The sequence below is a fragment of the Leptidea sinapis genome, chromosome 9 (genome assembly GCF_905404315.1).
Source record: "Leptidea sinapis chromosome 9, ilLepSina1.1, whole genome shotgun sequence".
NCBI classification, from domain to species: domain Eukaryota; kingdom Metazoa; phylum Arthropoda; class Insecta; order Lepidoptera; family Pieridae; genus Leptidea; species Leptidea sinapis.
In genome coordinates, this window is record NC_066273.1 from 4,894,456 (window position 1) to 4,910,306 (window position 15,851).

Below are 15,851 nucleotides of genomic sequence, written 5' to 3' on the forward strand. Positions count from 1 at the left end.
TGGGTTGCGTTCAAGCGGCATTTGATGACGTGCTTGCTCAGATCCCCTCCGCTGAAATCGTAGTCTTGGGTGATTGCACAATGCCGAATGGCTTGGATCACGTACTACAGACTACGCAGGGCGATCTGTGCATAATTTTGCATTAGCGTATGGTCTGTCCCAATTGGTTGAGTCGCCAACGCGGCTCCCGGATGTGGATAGCCACATGCCGTCCTTATTGGAACTTCTGCTGACTACACATCCCGATGTTTACCAGGTCTCGGTCGACGCCCCTCTTGGAACGTCCGACCATTGCCTGGTCAGGAGTGTAGTGCCTATCCGACGCCAACGTCGCAGACTGGGATTGCAGATTGGGATAGGATGCGTACCTTTTTTGCATCCTACCCTTGGGGCAGGGTTTGTTTCCCTTCGGATGATCCTAGTGCCTGCGCCGTTACAGTAGCCGATGTGATACTGCAGGGCATGGATATTTTTATACCAAGCTCTGTAGTACCGATCGGTGGCAGATCACAGCCCTGGTTCGATGCGTCAGTTAAAGCAGCATCTGACTGCAAAAAACGGGCGTATCGAACTTGGGTTGCGGCGCTGGGCTCAAAGGATCCGAACTGCAAAGTTCTGACGAGGAAATATAACCGTGCCTCTAGATTTTTTAAGCGGCAAATCGCCCGTGCGAAATCGAAGCACGTCGTCAAAATTGGCGAGCAGCTTTCCAGCTACCCGACCGGGACACGCAAGGTCTGGTCGTTGTCGAAAGCTGCTCTTGGTAACTTTAACCAGCCGTCCATGCCGCCGTTGCACATGAGGAATGACACCCTGGCCCATACGGCAAAAGAGAAAGCTGATCTCCTGTGCACTCTGTTTGCCTCCAACTTGACTCTTGACGACAACGGAAAAACACCGCCGACCATCCCGCGATGTCAGAGCTCCCTGCCTGAAGTACAGTTCCGACAGAAGACTGTTAGGCGAGCTCTATTTTCGTTGGACGTCAGGAAGTCGAGCGGGCCGGATGGCATTTCTCCAATCATGCTTAGAACGTGTGCCCCTAAGTTGACGCCGGTGCTAACGCGTTTATTCCGGCACTCTTCTTCAAAAGGCGTAGTCCCTGATTCAAGGAAGTCAGTCCTTGTCCATCCGATCCCAAAAAAAGGAGACAGTTCGGATCCGGCAAACTACAGGTCTATTGCTATTACCTCCCTACTCTCCAAAATCATGGAGAGCATAATTAACCGCCAGCTCTTGGTATACCTTGAGGGTCACCAGTTGATCAACGACCGGCAGTATGGCTTTCACCATGGTCGGTCGACTGGCGATCTTCTGGTATACCTAACACATAGATGGGCGGCGGCTATTGAAAGCAAGGGGAAGGCCTGGCAGTTGGTCTGGATATAGCGAAGGCCTTTGATCGTGTATGGCACAAGGCGCTCCTCGCAAAACTTCCATCATTTGGACTTCCCGAGAGCTTATGCAAGTGGACCTCCAGCTTCCTCACTGGGCGCAGCATACAGGTCGTTATCGACGGTTATTGCTCGAATCCCAAGCCCGTGAACGCTGGAGTGCCCCAAGGCTGTGTGCTATCTCCCACGCTGTTTCTTCTGCATATCAATGATATGTTAGACACCGCCAACATGCATTGCTATGCAGACGACAGCACTGGTGATGCCGTATACACGGGCCATGCAGGTCTCTCTCGGGAAAACGTCGACCAGTGCCGGGAGAAACTTGTGTCTTCTATCGAGTCCTCTCTCGAGAAGGTCGCGGAATGGGGTAAGTTGAACCTTGTCCAATTTAACCCCCAGAAGACTCAAGTTTGCGCGTTTACCACTAAAAAAACGCCATTTGCCGTATCACCGCTCTTCGAGAACACTTCCCTGAAAGCCTCGCCTAGTATCGGAATACTGGGTCTCGAAATCTCGAGCGATTGCCAATTCGGTGGCCATCTGGAGGGCAAAGCCAAATTGGCTTCGAAGAAACTGGGCGTCATAAATAGAGCACGGCAATACTTCAAGCCGGCCCACATTCTAGCGTTCTACAAATCGCAGGTCCGGCCTCACATGGAATATTGCTGTCATCTCTGGTCTGGCGCACCCCAGTATCAGCTCGATCCATTTGACCGCGTGCAACGCAGAGCAGCTCGAATTGTCGGGGACCTAGCGCTCTGTGAACGGCTGGATCACTTGGCGTTGCGTAGAGACGTCGCTTCATTGTGTGTCTTCTACCGCATTTATCACGGGGAGTGTTCCGAAGAGCTGTTTAACCTGATTCCTGCCGCCGAATTTCACCTTCGCACGACACGCCACAAGTTACGATATCATCCCCACCATCTGGATGTGTGGTGGTCCTCCACAGTGTGGTTTTCAAGGAGCTTTCTTCCTCGCACTACGAAGCTGTGGAATGAGCTTCCTTGTGCGGTGTTTCCGGGACGATACGACATGGGTACCTTCAAGAAAAGCGCGTACACCTTCCTTAAAGGCCGGCAACGCTCCTGTGGTTCCTCTGGTGTTGCAAGAGAGTGTGGGCGGCGGTGATCACTTAACACCAGGTGACCCGTACGCTCGTTTGTCCTCCTATTCCATAAAAAAAAAACATAAATGTGCTAACAATGAACAGTCATAATATTTATTTCTTTAAATTTGTCTTTGAGAGACTGTCTATAACCAAGCTGATATATAGCACGAACAGCTCTCTTTTGCAGAGCAAACACTATATCAATAAGTTTGACCCATAACAAGTAGTGGTAACCCGCAGGTGCAATCAAGTGGAAAGGTAACATCGGCACATAGAGGACTGTTAGTCGCACTTATTTTAAGGTACCTACGGTAGTTGTATTTCCTAGAGCTATTTCTCTAGTGTTATAATAATGAAAATCACTATTAAACGTGAACGTGTGAACGTATATAAAACTTCATAAATGTACTGACAATGAACAGTCATAATATTTTTTTCTTTATTTTTTTCTTTAAGAGACTGTCACAAAATATATGATCACAAATCTTTGAATGCATTCCAAAAAGCTAAGCTGAGTAAATTTTTCTTATCCAACTTATCTATCAGACATCGTTTCAGCAAGAAAAATTACTTACAGTAAGTACTATATAATTTACAGCGGTAAAAGATTGCTTTGTTAAAAAAGCAATATTGGAAGGTGGAATTTGTTGCTTGCGAGCCTATTGGCTTGTCCGACAGACAGATATATTGAGTATCGACAATTGCGTACGCATTCTAAGGGACAGTTTATAAATGAGGTTTGTTTTTATTAAGTGTAAATAAAATACACAAAATTCTCGAGTGTGAGACTTCTTTTCACAGTATTACCACAGTGTTATGAAGCCTCAACCTTGTTGAACAAAGCATACGAGAATTTATAAACGATACGTTACTAGAACGGTTGGAAGTGCGCTCGCACGGAACGCGAGAGGTCGCGGGTTCGAGACCCGCATCGTCCATAAATATTTGTTTTCAGTTTTATTTTTGTAATTAATCCGAGAAGTGAGTGTTATCACTTTAAAAACATAACATATTGTTTAGATTTACAAGAGCGACATCTCAATTCAATTTCCTAATATGCAAATATTGGGGTTGAGCAGGTTATCAATTACTGTAAAGTAAATCCTGTGGATGAAGCCACAGCCTGAGAGTTGAACAAAGCATACAAGATCTTACAAATGATACGTCACTCGAACGGTTAGCTCAGTTGGTTAGAGCACTGGCACGGAACGCGAGAGGTCGCGGGTTCGAGTCCCGCATCGTTCAAGAAATTTTGTTTTCAGTTTTATCTGTGTAAATAATCCCAGAAGTGAGGGTTATCACTTTAAAACATAGCAAATGCACAATGTTATATTATTTCGGCTTAAATGTCGACGTAGCTAGTGAAATTACTGAGATAATGAAACTTAACATCTTATGTCTTAAAATGACGAGCGCCATTGTAATGCTGCACAGATAAAATATGGGTTTAATGAAGAAACTTGAGCGGCACTGCATTGTAATGGGCGGGGAGTATTATCAGGTAAAGTCTTGCTCGTCTCGTCACATTTCCTCATGAAAAATCATAGCCGCTTAAGAATTTGTTAATTTTAAAGTAATAACCCTCACTTCTGGGATTAATTACACAAATTAAATTTAAAATCCAAATTTATAAACGATGCGGGACTAGAACCAACGATCTCTCGCGTTCCGTGCGAGTGCTCTTCCACTGAACCAACCGTTCGAGAAACGTTCATAAATCTAGAATTAATAGTAGCACATAATAAACAGCAATATGGCGAATTTCAAGGGCACCATGCGACGAAACATAATATTCTATGTACAGGCTCATGAAATAAATGTAATATGGAGTATTGAGCATTGAAAAAAACTCTTATATATATTCAGAATAATCCGCTTTCAGTGTTATGATGAGATATAAAGTAAAACCGCTTAAAAAGCTTGTATAAATGAGTAAATTAATTAATAATGCCATCCACAGGCTCAACACGAGTGGGTGCCTAATTGATAATTGACAAGCGTTACCTAAATTCACTAATATCGGTAAATATAATATCTTTTAGCCTACATTTTGTGCAATTAAGATAACGTTGTATCACTTGATTTAATACAATTTCATGACAAAATAGAAGCCCTATTATAATATGAGAAATATCTTTTAATGTAACAAATTGAAATGAAATTTAAATTTGAACTTTATTTATTCGTAGGAATCGTGGTAAAATAGTTTTAACAATTGATAGATGCACAGCACAATTCGCCAATGAATCGGCATATTTAAATATTTGATTGTCAATATTGGATTTATTATATTTGTACGTCAGTAATACACGTAACTTTTAATACTATAGCTTATAAGAATTCTTTAGCCAAAAATAATAGTATTAAAAAATTTAATGATGGCTAATAGATAAAATATGCTTCAATTATTTTATCTATTAGCCATCATTTAATTTTTTAGTCATTATTATTTTTGAGATACACCTAACATTTACGTTATGTTGATAAAGCGCTGTTCCACAAAAGGCGAGTTGGACCTGTTAATCGTAATTTGGAATAGTCTTTTGCTTGTTGAAAAGTTCACCACGATTTTTAATGTTATTACTAATTTCTAATATATGTAGACTAGTAGGCGAATACTCACGGTACTGTTTGAATAATGGTCTACAAGATTCTAGAGAACTGACATTGCATAAAGCTCTTATACACTGTTTTTTGGGTGATAAAAACATTTGAAATATTAGCGGAGTTACTAATAATTACTAATAATTTTATAGTGTTTGCTTCTTTAATAGTTTGGTCACTGTGTGTTATATTTAGAGCTTTATGTTGTGTTTTATTATTAGAAAATTGTATATATTTAGTTTTTGTCATATTAGCGAATAAATTATTCTCATTGAACCATGTCAATATAGTTTCAAAATTTTTGTTAATAGTTATGTTATCATTTATAGCTTTATGCTCGTCAGGAAAGTTATGGATATATCACCAGGAAATAATACACAGTTATAATCAACCACATCAGGTAAATAATTTAAACAAATTAAAAATGTTAAGGGTCCCATAAGACTACCTTGAGGAACTCCAAATTTACTAACTAAATAGGGAGACGTGTGTAGTTTCCAGTTTCTTTTTCAGTTGTGTATGTCCAGATTCTCATTTTGTTGTCCATCAGCTTAATAATTTTCAATCCATTTGTTACCCGGGGATAGGCTTGCCAATAGTGAATGAATTATTCAAATCGGTTCAGTAATTTCGGAGCCTATTTAATGCCAACACATAATCAAATCATTTAAAATATTAGTATAGAAGAACGTGCCGTATCTTGTTACATCGTTTGGTGAGGAACAGTTCAATGTACAAACAACAATTTACAACAGCTCCTTGTTAATTCCACTAACTTTGCTTCCAGAAATTATAATTAAAAATTAACGAAATAGTATTTTGTGTGAATTTGTGTGAATGACAGATTTATAATTCCCCGTTTTGAAAGTGTTTAAAATGGGTAGGTTTGATAAGAAAAGAAATGTGTGATATCTTAATTTTTGTACTTTTTACTATCACAAAAAATAATTAATAATCGATTGTATAAGTTAAGTATGTATTTCATAATATCATGTTTATCTTTCACAGTTATTATGTTAATTTGTATAACTTTTTTGATTTGCAGTTTATATCGTTACCTTTTAACTAAAAGTGTTGTATAACTTTGCGAAACTTCACTCCTAAGTTCTGTTAATATTTATTTATATTGTTTAAATCCCCAATAATACACATCCTCGTACCTTATCTTACACACACCACATTCACATTCGAAATTTCGTAAAAACTCGTTAATGCTCAGATCTGCCGTATCTTGGAATAAAATTTGTATGAATATAAAATATAAAATTTAACCTTTTTTGCATCAATGCCACTACCATTCGTAAAACACTGGCAAACGAATTCTTTAACACATTAGCTTTTTTTACTGCTCTTTGTATTTTTTGCAATTTCCCCTGTATTCCTTATTACTTTTCTTTCTCCCAGTCGAGTGTTTCTTTTTTCTTTTTCTTTTTCATATATAAATTCTGTGTGTGGAAACATGTAATTAGCTTATATTCTTCTTCTGTATTTATTGACTAATTTCTTTAAATAAAGCTGTAAGTCCTCTTTTAAAATGAAATAAAAGAAAATAGTACTTATTTTCTTATACAAAACTAACATTGTTTTCCATATTCTTAAATAATATAGTGGTATAGGCTACTACTAAATAGAGTCATAACATAAAAATCGACTAAATAATTAAGTGTTTTCTAATCTGTTTGTAAATTGTTATTTGAATCTCATACTAAATCCCCAACATATAGTCTAACTTTTATTATTTCAGCTTATTGTTACTGCAAATTGTTGTTACCGATACAACTAGATACCGCACTACATAAGAACAATAGCTTTTTTATTACAGCAACTATTAGATGCTTGTGTGCGTGGCATCTAGACGTTCAATGGCATATTTGTTATTTTACATTGAAATTTATAAAATACAAAATCCCAGTGTCTTTCTTACTTCTTGTATTTTTATTATCACAAAGTTTTACTACGAAACCCATCATTTTAGTTTCAATTATTAAAAAAGCTTAACAGAACATGTGACACGGCAACGCACGCATTGTTCAAGACTGGCTTGAGTACGCCTACTTGGGGGTAGTATTAGTTGCCGCACTTTGCGACTACGCCTGCGGTATCTAGTTAAAGCGCAGCGGAGACCAATCCTTAATCTAAATATATTATTTCTTCTTAGACCGTTGAAGCATTAAGTATTTTTAAATGTTAATTAATTGTGCTGAACATTTTTTCGAAGAGTTAAAAATTTATAAGTATTGGTGCGTCATTATATACAACCAAAGAGGGTGTAAATACTACGTTATAAGAGGCGGAACTGTCTGTAAAAATTTAAATTTAGTTTAGTATGAAACGTGCAGTGAAATTTCACATAAGTTTGAAATAGTTATTACAGTTGGGCGACGATGTATGATCCGGCTAAGTTTGAAAGCGAACATTTGCATAAAACGTAGTGGATTCCAGCTATCTCAGTTTTTTTTACAAGATTATAACCATTGTCATCTGTCAATCTAACAATGACTGCACATTTCATACAATCGAGTGAGTTTCGCTGGGCTGTGTACATCATGAGAAAGTATGAGAGTGATATTGAAAGAAGAGTGAATGCAGGAAACATGGTGAATGGAGCTTTGCACTCCTTTATGAACAGTCAGAAGGTGTCTAATAAGGCTCGCTTGGCTGTGCATGAGGGGGTGTTGGTTCCAACACTCATGTACGGAAGTGAAAGTTGGGTATGGCAGAAGAAACATGAAAGCAGAATAAATGCAGTTGAGATGAGAGCGTTGACAAGTATGATAGGAGTTAAACTGAGTGACAGGATAAGAAATAGTGAGATAAGGAAACGTTGTGGTCTGATAGAAGATGTTGTGACAAAAATTGAGAAAGGTATGCTGAGATGGTTTGGACATGTCGAGAGAATGAATGAAGAACGATTGACGAAGAAAGTGTATAAGGCCAGTGTGAATGAAAGTGTTGGAAGGGGTAGACCTAGGCGGACGTTTCAAGATCAAATCAGGGACGTCTTGAAAAAAGGCCAGGTCAAGAGTACCCTAAACCGGAGAGCATGTATGAAAGGAATAATGAAAGCGGACGAAGTGAAAGAAGTATGTAAGGATCGTAGCAAGTGGAAAGAAGTGGTCTATGCCTACCCCTACGGGAAAGAGGCGTGATTTTATGTATGTATGAATGTATGTGTACATCATCTGTGTCATGTAAAGTTACTCCAAGCTTAAGATTACTTCTTCCTGTCATGTAATTCTGTAATGATAAGGGTAAGAGAAAGACATAAAGTTTTAAATTTGGAATAACTTTACTTCGCGTTTATTAATAGCATAGCACATGTGTAGCTCATATCTGTAGCTATACGTTTGACGCAATGCCCGTATTTTACGGACATTCCATAAATCATCGAGTAGCGGAATATTTCAAACCAGTTGTGGTTTGTCATATTTTTTATTAGCATATTTTACTTGAAATGTCATCGCCAGATCTAAGTTTCCACTCGGACTATTTCTTGAAATATTTATTGACGTTCACGTTGATTCAAAATTCAAAAACACATTATTCATGTAGGTCACGGAAATTACACTTTTTTTTTTCACAAAAATTTTTTTCTTATTGAATTTACCACTACTTCGTAAAGGGTTGAGCTAATGAGAAGAAGTAGAAAGAAACTCATTGCCACTCTTTTAAGTCAAAATTTACATTTTAATTGTTCTACAAATCATTTCAATTACAATATTTGCAAAGTGACGCAACAAAAATACTCAAATGTCAATAACTGAAAGGCTTACACGATTAAGTCAAAAAAAGAAAAAAAATAAATTAATACTTATAAACACAAGAGTTATTGAGTACAGAAGATGCATCAATCCACACATACCGTAAATAAATAGAGGCATTATGTGAGCATTTCATACAATAAAATATATAATAACTTCAACTTTAAAGGAAATAATAATAAAAAAAACACATTAAGCAGACCTCCCGGTAACAAGATCATCCAGCCACCACGAGTAGCACCCGTTCACAAGCATTACGCATGGACCAGCCATCGCCTCCCTCGACCATATTTTAGGGAAGGGAACGACCCGCCCCACGTCGCCGCCACAAGCAGAGGCATTTAAGCGAGCATGACGATGCCTGTCACGAGAAATCTACCGAATAACAAAACAATGTTCATCTACATATTATGCAATACTTACTAAATGCCTCTATTTACAATTTTGTTTCAATTTACATAAATCATAATTATAATTATTTTTCTTATTAAAATTGATTAAAAAACAGAAACAATATTAATATTTAAATTATATAACTATAATGACATTTATCAAACTGAGACAGACATGTAACAGCCCAGCAGTTCAGTCCCAAGGGTTCCTTAGATCCAGATATTCAGATATTTTATAGTACCCTTTTGTATACAACTTTAAGATTTTAGATAATAATTTCTATCTACGGTTAGCCATATAATTATTAATTATATTGTTCCCATGACATGAAAAGTTTATAGAAAATTTCAAATAAAGAAAGAGTTAGGTACTTTATATTTTCTTGTAGGTAACTGCAAAAATATACGTGGTGCAGTTTGATCTTTCAAAAAGAAACTTATCAATACCTACTAAATCCGTTTAAGCATATCTAGTCAATGTTTTCACAACTGTGCATAAAAGAGAGAAATACAAAAATAATAAATAACTTCAAAATGTTGTAGAGATAATTAATTTATTACTTTCTAATTACATAGTTTACTTAAGAAATTCAACTGAATAAAGAGATAAATTCTAGGACCTCGCCACGGCAGTTAAGCTTTAGATTTTTCGTATAAAGGCAAATTCCTAGTGGCTAGATAATTTATTGAGTTAGACGTTATTTTGTGGAAATCCATAATTATTTAAATGTTTTAAGCCTTCTTGGGTGTGAATTCCACGTAGATTCGTCTTCAATCAATTCAATCAAATCAGGCACGAGACTCGTGCCAGAATTTGGCGAGTCAACATTTGACAAGCAGGCAACACGAGAAGCGAAACACGTGTCGAATTGGTTGAAGACGAATCTTAGCGAAACTAACACTAAAGAAGGCTCACAACATTTCAATCCTAGTGGCTAGTTAAATCTGGCCATGCTTATCAGCGTTCATAAGACCGCACGTTGGGGTAGACTGAAGCCTTAAAATTACATGGAACTCATTTTCGAGCCACACACACAAAGCCCACATACAAACAAGCTGAGTGTAGTTTCAATATAATATGCCATCGATATCTCAAGGAATCATGAACATAATAAATAACGTATTATGTTTGTCATCACTCAAGAGTCTCCAGTATTCACTCACATTGTTATTGGTTTAACAAATCTCTCTCTATCTCGGTACGTGACTGAAATAGAACGGAAACAAACATTTATAAAAGCATTGATAAATGGAATAACCTTCACTTCTCGAGTTTTATTGCGGAACTACATTCCAATTGAGATGTTTCAGTTGTATTTTGAATGGGTGTAATGAAAGGAGTAATTTTTGGTCTTCAATTTCTTGTATTAGTTACTTCTTGTGTACTACTTAAATTATATTTTATTTTTATTTACAGTATTATTATGTTGTAGATATAATATCGTAGTGTATGGTGGACTTAGAATTTAGTTGCACTGGTAGTAATAAAATCTTGACTTTATACATGCATAAACTATAAATACAAGGTAACGAAAAAGTAAAAAATATTTTTTTCCTGCAACATTTGGAAGTTTGTTTAATTCAATGCTTAGAAGTAAACTTGAATATTACTCTATTTTATGGAATCTTTACTATCAAGTGCATAAACACAGAATAGAAAGAGTACAAAAAAAATATTACGACACAGCCTACAAGAAATATATATTGAAAGACATTATTTATACCAACGATCGCTTGGAACTTTATAAAACCATAGGAATATGCAATCGTAGAAACTCAAAAGATCTTTGTTTTTTGCATAAAATTGTAAATGGAGGTATTGACAGCTGTAACTTATTAAACAGTGTTGGATATATTTTGGAACTGCATCGATTTTTAAGCGCAAAATTAAAAATCATTTACCTTATTAAATAATATCATTCGTCGTTGATTTTGATAAGTATAGTTAGTAATAATAGTTGATTTATTTCTATGGCTTCCTATTAAATAAATTAATATGTCGTTACATCAAAAAACTGTGTATATTTTGTGATCATTATTTTTATTGATTGCCTCCCACGCCAAACAGACACTTTTATGATTTTAAAATAAACATTGCATTACGTTATATCGCAGTACCGCGATTGTAATCTAATTGATGGTTCATCGTCATTCGTGGTTCGTCGTTTTTTGACAAATACAGATTATATTGAAGTCACGCGATACTCGCATAATGCATAACATCAAATGGCTTGGTAAGTAATTTTTTGCGAAATAGCTATTACCAAATTTAAGATTCAAATTCGTGTAGTTTAATTCACGTTAAAAGGTGACAAAAATATGAAAATGAAATGAAATGAAAACAATAATTTTGTTTTTCCTTTGATGTGTTACCTTTTTCCCCGTTACTCAAAAATCAAATTGAAAGAATAATTTTAAATGAATAACTGATAAGAATTTTTAAATCTTTCTAACTTTATCAGGAGGTAAAAATAAACTTCATTTTAGCTTACTATAGTTGATAGATTAACTATAATTGTTAACTTTTTATCATATTATTTTTATGTAGATTGATAAATCTTACGTTTTGTCATAAAATAAATTTCTGAACGCAACCCTAATATTTCACTTTTGACAACCATACTAGGCATATGTAGATTGATAATATTGTAAATATATTATTGACAAATTAATAAATAAACATTATTTTATTTATTACTAGCTGACCCGGCAAACGTTGTTTTGCCATATAAAGTATAATTCACGCGATAGTTTTATAAGTAATAAAATATTGCCTATATTATAGCCTGTACATCATTTTGTTCTATTGTCAATAGTTTTTGCAGCGCACGCAAAAATAGGTTTTCGATTTTACACCTTGTGTTACAAAATAGCAAATTTTATTACGGATCCCTAATTTTGAAAAAAAAACATAGCCTATAGCCTTCCTCGATAAATGGACTACCCAACACTGAAAGAAGAATCTGAAAAGAATCATTCAAATCGGACCAGTAGTACCAGAGATTAGCGCGTTCAAACAAACAAACACTGCAGCTTTATAATATTAGTATAGATATACAGAACAACGTCTGTCGGATCAGCTAGTTATATATAATTATTGAATATAATAATAATATGTTTTTTAAGTCCTGTTGCATATTGTTTTATGTTTTTACATGTTTCTCGAGTCTCCAATATTATTTATTTTACTATACATCTTGAGGTCCTCTGCATAAACATAGAATTGAGAATATTTAAAACATGACTAAATCATTAATAAAAAATACTGAATAAAGTTGGGCTGAGATTGGATCCCTGCGGAACACCCGATGTCGCAATAAAAGTATTTGACTGGTCGGTGGAGTCGGTATCATCCCAGCTCAGACACATCTCAGCTATAACTATGTAGTTATAGGTGAGATGTGCTTGAGTCGTGAGGAGGCGAGAGGCGAGAGCGGGTCGCGGCGGAAGGACACCGATTCCAAAAATAACAATAATCGTAACTAGAATTAGATTAATTAATTAGATTGTATAAAAATACGCAATTATTTTTATACTGTTTAGTGCATATTATATCTATTGTGTTGGAATAGTATTTTTGAGGTCGGTTGTTTTTTTGTTAAAATATTTTTTTTTTATATAATACAGCCATTCTAAAATACTCTTCAGAAAAGAATGGCAGTTCAGTTTCTACTATGTTCTTCTCACGAGCTGAACTTTTTTACGAACATATAATATTATAATTAATATATTCATACTACAATAAAATCAAATCGTTCTCATCATTGTAACATATTATGGTAAAGGTACTTATAAGATAGTAGCTTCAAGCGTTAAATAAATGCGTGGGTCGTGTAATGGAATAAAAGTGTCAAGTAAGTAAGTAGTCCTACTCAACCCAGATACGAAGATAAAACAATAAAAATTGTGCCTTTTCCTTCGCGCCTAATGCGACTTTGTTTAATGTCACTCATCGAAAGACGTGGTATTAGTCATGAAGATTGGTTGGCGACATGCCACCAATTCCCGTGTTTATATTATTAACGGCAGGATTTTTAACGTCCCGCAAAGAAATTTGAATATTTTCAAAAATCGGGAAGTTATTGGGTTTACTCCGTTTTACAAAAATCTAATTCTCATCAGATCTTGACGTTCTGAGGTCTTAGGAAGCTTCCCTGACTACTCTCGCGAGGGTGTCACTATGTCTGTATGTATGTGTGTGTGTGGGTTTTCTTTTGCGGGGAAAAATACTTTTACGTATCATAAGATTGTGGTCGCATTGATCTCGTGTTTCGAGCTCGGTTTGAAGGCCAATACCAACTAAAAATCCGCCTCTTCTTCTATCACCCTAGTTCCCATGAAATAACCGCAAGGCAGGCAAGTACAATGTCCCTTACTTGAGGTACTCCAGCGTTCTTGCTATCGTTGCAAACTCCTCTGTTTTTTTCTTTGTTTTTGAGTTCAGCTGGCAACATTGCAAGGAACCATACATAATTTTACCAATAAAAAAACATCTTAAATTACACAATTAAAACAGAAAAAGGAATAGTTAAAAATATTATAATAGCACCATATTATTGAAAATAAGTAAAACCACTGTGGCACGTGATACATTGCTAAAAGAAGCTGGCTCAGTATTGAGTTGTGTTATTGCTTGAGAGAACAACACACCACTGGTATTCAGCAGCCCCTCATGACATCTGGAGCAGAAAATTGTATATTTTTATTTTTAGCCGACTTCAAAAAGGAGGAGGTTATCAATTCGATTAGTTTTTTTTATGTATGTACACCGATTACTCTGAGATTTATGATCCGATTTACGTATATTTTGTAACTTTAGTTCGATGCAGATTTTAGATAGATAAAAATTTTACATAGGTTTTTGGTTACCTCGATGATATAATTTCTTTTTGTGTACGGCTTTTTAGGAGTTTTCATTCAAGTTGATTATAGGCTTGGCGACGGCTTAAAACCTATCAATAGGTAGCAAATATAAATAGTAGCATTTTATTAATATTAAAGATAAAGGTGTATCATATTAAATTTTAAGTTTTTTGATACTTTTCAGTTTTAGAAGTCGTTTTTTAAACGTAGTTTTTTTTAGTTTTTATTCTTAGTATTTTAATAATTATTTGTAACTCTTTTTACTTAAATAGGTAAGTATTACAAGAGTTGAATAAAGTTTTTAAATCACTCTAATGGTTGGCTCAGTGGAAGAACTCTCCCACGGAACGCGAGAGGTCGCGGGTTCGAGTCCCGCATCGTTCATAAATTTTGTTTTCAAATTAAGTTGTGAAATTAATCCCAGAAGTGAGGGTTATCACTTGAACATAATAACAAATTGTTTAAGTATTTCAATCTTCACATATCCTACCAGAGGGCCTACCATCAACTTTTAATAAGCGATGCGAATCCGATGCAGTTCAGTTTTGGTACCTAAACTGAATCACTAAAATTCGTACCATGAAGTGCCTTTTACTGAATGGCGTTTGGATCGCTTATGAAGAATGAACGAAATAAGATTGCGTTTCGAAACCTAAATTGATATGATTTTAGCGGTTTTTTTTGCGTAGAAAATACTAAAAATACATTTTAAAATTATTGCACTTTATAGCGTCAAATTATAAACCACTAAGCCCTTTTTATTACTTATTAAATAATAGTAATATAAATAAATATAGTTCTTTGAATTACAAATTAAATATTTGCTTATGTGTTTTCGTAAAAATAACGAGTTATGAACGCACCTCCATTGATGTTTGATTTGACAGGACCACAGAGTACATTTTTTTTAATTCGTTCTTGCGAACAGGCTTTAGCCCGGGCCGTTACTGCCTCGTCTTTAGTATTTTCATTTTTGATATTTATTTTCAGTATTTTGTTTTACAAAAAAGACCAATAAAGTATTCTCATCTCATCTTTAATCAATAAAAATTTTCTTTTCTATGTTTTCACTATTTTTTAAAAGTTATTAACAACACGATTCACTTTCCTCTAAGGAAGTAGCAACTTTTTTTGAATCGGTCACTTTGACAAATAAGCTATCCAGTTTATATTGAAATAACACCTCATGGTACGAATGAATGAACGAACTAAATCAGTTTGCGATTCAGTTGATATCATTTTTGACATTCAATTGACATCATTGCGATTTAACAGTTGATTTGACGTCAACCTAAATTAAATAGCTCTAATCACGTCGTGGTACGAAATAGCAATGCATTTTAGGTTGTCAATTGAATCGCAATAAGAGTTCATAGTAGGCCCGCAGATCAGATAAATACAATGTGTGCTAATTAAGAAAACTCGATAATTTTTACAAAAAGAGATTGATAATCTACGATATAACAGTTTTTTAAAGTGAAACTTTTATTACATCGTCTCAAACTTTTTCGTCTGTGTGTTGCATGTCCGTGACGGTCGGGCGGCGCCTATAGTTCGCAGCAACAGCTGACCGTGTAGTGTATAGACTATTGCTCATTTGTGCCAGTGCTCTACGATATTTTGTTTGTTTTTGTCAGTGTTTAATGTTAATGTTGTTTGTCAGTGTTGGAATGTAATCCTTTACAATCAATATTTTTAACCAGGGCTAAGACACAGAGTTCAATAA

General features: G+C 35.5%; 1 protein-coding gene across 2 annotated transcripts in view; it reads left to right on the plus strand.

Moving 5' to 3' along the window:
• The window catches only part of LOC126965978 (neuropeptide CCHamide-2 receptor-like), a 94,040-nt gene that overhangs the window by 30,159 nt on the left and 48,030 nt on the right, over positions 1-15,851 (plus strand). Inside the window, exon 1 of one of the 2 annotated variants that reach the window (XM_050809832.1) lies at positions 11,409-11,496. The exons of the other annotated variant lie outside the window; for it this stretch is intronic. The gene's annotated coding sequence lies outside the window, so the exon portion shown is untranslated. Of the gene's footprint in view, positions 1-11,408; positions 11,497-15,851 lie in introns of those variants that run through there. 2 annotated transcript variants of the gene reach the window in all.